We start from the raw sequence: 6,000 nt of genomic DNA, 5'->3' as shown, positions 1-6,000 counted from the left end.
CTCATGCTCTGTCTCTCTCTGTCTCAAAAAAAAAAAAAACAAAAAAAACAAAAAAAATTAAAACAAAATTAAAAAGGGGAGCCTGGGTGGCTCAGTCGGTTAAGCGACCGACTTCGGCTCAGATCATGATCTCGCAGTTCATGAGTTCTAGCCCCGCGTTGGGCTCTGTGCTGACAGCTCAGAGCCTGGAGCCTGCTTCAGATTCTGTGTCTCCCTCTCTCTCTGCCCCTCCGCTGCTCATGCTCTGTCTCTCTCTGTCTCAAAAATAAATTAGAAAACATTAAAAAAATTTTAAAAAAACATGCTCCTGAGTTACGGAATATGCCAAGAGGAATGTTCAACCCGCTGGGAAAATAAATGAAGCAAACAAAAGTATTCTGTTATGATAGTAATAGGTGGATTCGTTCTCTGGTACCATCAACAATCTGTGCTTCAAACCAGGTGTTTACTTCTGGCTAGGATGTGTTCCAAAGAGATGACTGACACGGGCACTTTAGGAATTTTAAACAAGAAAAGTTCCCCATGTTGTCTCTTCTTAAAAGCGGCATGACCTTGAGCGAATTATGCGACTCTCTGAACCTGTTTCCCTCTGTGTAAAACCACGCTTCCCCATTTGCTTTTACATGACTTCAGGGCCAAATGTGATCCTTCCACACTGGAAATCATAAAGGTTTTTGTTTTTTATAGTTATTACTTAACAAGTTAACAATGGCATACCCAATAACCTGGATCTATAAATAGTATCGTAAGCATGCAGTAGTGTGATGGTAGCATTTTTACAGATAATGGAAATGTTCTCTGCAGGAGAGGTTCAAGGTTAAAAAGAAATTTTCCATTTATTATCTCATTATTTACCCTGACACAACCTGTGAAGAATGTTAGTTTCTTGATCTTTAATTTCAAGCAAGCAATTCAGAACTATTGCATAAGAATTCTTACACACACACACACACACACACACACACGTGTGTGTGTGTGTGTGCGCGGGCACATATTTACATATACATTTACTGGGTACATACTGCTGTGTGTCAGACATGGTTAGGCATTTTTACCTGTGTTACGTCAGTTCCCAAAGTAGGCTTCAAATCGAATTCCTTTAATTCTCTACTACCCTCTGCACTATCTTACTCTGCTTCATCGTATTGGGCATTTTAAAGGAGATACTATCCAGTAAGAAAATAAAAATTAAAAGATACTGTCATAGTCCGTTTGGGCCTACTAGAACAAAATACCGCAGGCTGGGTGGCTTATAGACAGAAATGTACTGCTTACAGTTCCAGAGCCTGGAAGTCCAAGAGCAAAGTGCCAGCATGGTCAGGTGAGGGCCTTCTGGGTAAGACTTGTTGTTTTGTATCTTCACATAGCAAAAGGAGTGGAGAAAGCTCTGTCAATCTCTGTTATAAAAGCACTAAGCCCCTTCATGAGGGTTCCACCTACATGACCTAACTGCCTTTCTAAAGGCCTACCCACTAATGCCATCAACTTTGGGGGTTAGGATTTCAACCCTAACACACATATTCTGACCACAGCAGACACAGTGACATCACTTGCAAGACTTCCATTGGTATGTGGATTAAAGATATGTGCATAGAGAAAGAACAAATATTTTTACATGTACATGGAAATACATTATTGTATAGCTCTTTCAGTTCCCCTTAAATATTCAAGTTCAGAAAATCATATACATAAGATGCTGCTGTTAATAGCAAGCAAGTGATTTGATTTATCTTAGTTTCCTAGGGCTGTTGTAACAAAAGTACCATAAACTGGGTGGCTTGAAGCAACAGAAACGTATTCTCTTACATTTCTGGAGGCTGGAAGCTTGGAATCAAGGTGTTGACAGGGTTGGTTCCTTCTGGATACTCTGAGGGACAATGTGTTCTGTGTTTGCCTTCTAGCTTCTGGTATTTGTTGGAAATCCTTGACTTATAGCTGTATCACTCCTATCTCTGCCTCTGCCATCACATGGCCTTCCTTGTGTGTCCATGTGCCTCTAAATCTCTCTCTCCTTATAAGGACACCAGTCATTGTATTTAGGACCCACCCTAACCAGTATGCCTTCAAGTTTACCTTGATTATATCTGCAAAGATCCCATTTCCAAATGAGGACACATTCACAGGGATAGGGTTAGATCTTCAACATTATCTCTTTGGGGGATCGCAATTCAACCTTCAGCAACACACAGCCCCATTACACGTAAATACTTGAGCATGCATTTCCTAAAAATGGAGACACTCTTCGACATAACCATAGTATACACATAAAAATCATGAAATTAACATCGATACCATACTACCATCTAGGCCACATATGCCACTTAAATTTTACCACTTGCCTCAAAAAATCCTTCATAGCTAAGCAAACAAAGAGCAAACTTTTTCCCCATGCCCCCTTTGTTCGTGATCAAAGATCCAGTCTAGAACAATCTAGCTGTCGTGACTCTTATCTCTTTCAAGCTAGACCTGTTCCCGATTTTTTCCTTGTTGCTAGTGACCTTGACATTTTTTGAAGAGTACAGGCCAGTAATTCTGCAGTGTTCTTTGCAAAGGTTTGTCTGATGGTTCCTCAAGATTCCAATAAAGCTATGCATTTTGGCAGAAATACAACAGAGGTTGTCTTTTTTCCTCAGTACATCAGATTGGGAAATGTATTATGGCAGTTTATTCCAAAATTGGTCATGCTATTATCATTTGTTGAAAATAGTACATGTTCAATTTCTCCATTGTATACTTAATGAATAATTAATAAGCAACTGGTCTGTCATTTGTGGGAAGATACTCTGAGACTATGTAAATATCCCTTTCCTCATCAGACTTTTACACACTGGTTTTAACATTCCCTGATATTTTTTTCCTGAGTCATTTGTGATCGCAAAATTAATCTCTGGCTCCATCATCTCTTCAACACTTATTAGGTGACATTCTGCTTTAAGGAAGAGTTTTCTCTTTTCCCTTATATATCCATTTATACAAATAAGGACTCATGGGTATCTATTTTATTCAATGGGTTATAATCCATTATTATCATTATTTATTTAGATTGCCACATTTGGCCAATGAGAAATCCCTTCATGCTGGCTCCTGATACTTTTGACCTGTCCCCATCATTTTTTGAGTACTTCCTTACTTTCTGTTACAAGATGTTCCAGGCTTATCTTGTACTTTTCCTGCTTCAACCATACAATTATCCAAGAAACCCTCTCTCCATTTAGTAAGGAATGATATTTAGAAACCATTTGAGTGCAAGGTGCATATATTTTTACTGGGGTATCATTGTTTCCAAGCTCTTTCCAAAGACATGCATAGGAAATACACACACTCACACACACACACACACACACACACTCTTCCATATCCATCCATACAGATATTTTAATCCATTGGGATTAATTCCCATGATTCCCATAACAATATGGGGAAAAAAAGAATTCTAAAGATAGCTTCCCTAAGATTCTTGTCTCTCATTTATTCAATCAAACATTAATGTAGGTACTGCTCTTAAGTGGTTTTGCAGATATCATTCAAGCGCCAAATCAGATGCTTCAGGTAGGTAAGTCTTGCCTATTCAGGTGAGTTCTTTAAAAGTAGAGAGTTTTCTTCAGCTGGAAGCAGAAGAGAAGTCAAAGATGTGAAGCACAAGAAGGTTTGACATAATGTTGCTGGCTTAAAGATAAAGATGAAGGGACAATATGTTGAAGAATGCAGGTGACCTCCAGTGGCTGAAAATGGCCCTGTCTGACAGCCAGAAAGAAACAGGGACCTCAGTCCTACAACCACAAGGAACTAAATTCTGTCAACAACCTGACCAAAGCAGATTCTTTCCCAGAGCCTCCAGATAAAAGCCTAGCCTGACGGACACCTTGATGTTAGTCTTGTGAGACCTTGAACATAGAACCCAACTGAACTCCCTTGGATTTCTGACCTATAGAACTAAGAGCCAATTAATAAATGAGTGTTGTTTTAAGTCACTGAATTTGTGGTAATTTTATAGTAGCAATAGAAACTTATACAGATAGACTATGAGATAAATATAAAACGGAATTTACACTGATTCTGACTGAATACCACAGGGTTTTTCTGATCTTCCCTTTTTCGTATCTGTACCTCTCATAGGCCAAGGGCTCAGACCCACAAAATTGCAACCTCAGTCTCACTTCAGATGCCAAATACAAGTCCAGGTTGTAACCTGTGCTTCTGATAGACTGGCTAGAATTTGGAGGTTCCTAAGACTGCCTGCTTGGGTTTGATTAATTTACTAGAGTAAGTCACAGAACTCAGAGAAACATTTACTTTTGTTAACCAGTTTCCTCTAAAGGATGTTATAGAGGATACAGATGAGCAGCCAGATAAAGAGGTGCATAAGATAAAGTCCAGAAGAGTGCCAAGCACAGGAGTTTCTATCCCCTTAGAACTGGGGTGCAGGATGCTCCTGAGTTCACCGACCTGGAAGCTCATCAAATCTCCTAGTTCAGCACTTTTTAACAGCCTAAGGTGCAGCCTCCAGCCCCTTCCTCCTTGGTGGGTTGGGTTGGTGGGTGGGGCTGAAATTTGCAACCTTCTAATTACTTGGTTTTTGTGACCCCCCTTATCCTGAGGCTATCCAGGGACCCCACCCTAAGCCACTCATTAGCATAAACTCTGGCCGCTCCAAAGCAGCTTAGTTTGGATAGCAAGGGATGCTCCTCTGTATTGCTGAAGCAATTCTGAGGGTTTTAGGAGATCTGTGACAGGAACCAGGGGCAAAGATCAACTATATTTCTTATTATACCACAATTAGGAACACGTCTTCCACACATTTCTTCTCCTTTTGGAACAGAGAGAGAAAAAGGAAGGGCCAGATTCGGGAACATGTCAAACATAATAAATTCTAATTATAATAGTCAGGTAATACAAAGAACTTGTTTTGCTATCTGGTAGAAAAAGACCTCCTCTCTCAACTATAAATCTGGCTGAGAGACAAGGACAAAATAATTATATATTCACCTCCGTCTTTCCATAAAAGCAGAAAGAGCTTTCCATTTCAAATTTGTTTTGTTTTGTACCACATGTGGGTTAATTAGATAAAACCATGTCATGTGCCAGATTCAATCAGCCTGAAAATAATCAGAAAACCGGGTTTGGCATTGTTTATGCTGTTCTGGCTCAGAAAGACAAAAGCACAAAATGTAAATTGGCTCCAGAAAATAACATGTGCGTACGGGTGCCAGCTTTTCTTTCATGGGATTATCTCTAGCTGGCACCTGAACAGCAGAAGCTGCTCTGGGTGACCATTAGACGAGCCTACATGATGTAGATTCCCATTTTCCATGAGTGGACACCTCCATGAAGGGCACTTACTTCACTGCCTTTGACATAGGCCAGAACCAGCTTTCTAGCTACTGGCAGTCAGTCAACTGAAAATACGTGTTGAAGCGAAAAACTGAAAATGCATTTTTGTTTGGCTTATCCCCTAGTGACTTCCTGGAGGCTTCTTTCTTTGTTTTTAAAATCTCCTATCAGATTAGAAATACAGTCCTGAAACCACGCCTCAGCTGTATTTCTTTGCCTTAGGTAGTTCAGTGAATTTTATTACGGGGAAGAAGGCAGAGTATTTCACTGTCTTCCTACTTAAGTTCCAAGGGATGAACTTTGTAGCAATTATCCAAGCCATCATGGAGTGAGCAATAGTCATTTTAAAAAACTAATCATCTGATGGGTGATAAAATCCAAATTAACTCGTTTTTTTGCCTTCTCTTTGTGCTATGTAAACTATCTGATATCAGTGCACAGGGGAATAGGATTCCACATTGCTCAACTCATACTTTTTTTTTGGAAGAATATTTTTTAGAATATTCTAGAGTGTGTGATGGGAGGTGATGGATGAAACTATTTTTGCTCTGGTCACAAGTGAGCACCTGAGATAGGGAAACTAAGGGGACTCCATGAAGAATTGCTTTTTTGTTCATTTTCCTGCCTTTTTTTTTTTTTTTTTTTTTTGCTGGGACCTGCACCCCCCCC

This window comes from Prionailurus bengalensis, chromosome A1 (genome assembly GCF_016509475.1).
Source record: "Prionailurus bengalensis isolate Pbe53 chromosome A1, Fcat_Pben_1.1_paternal_pri, whole genome shotgun sequence".
Classification (NCBI taxonomy): Eukaryota; Metazoa; Chordata; class Mammalia; order Carnivora; family Felidae; genus Prionailurus; species Prionailurus bengalensis.
This window is presented reverse-complemented; position numbering follows the sequence as displayed.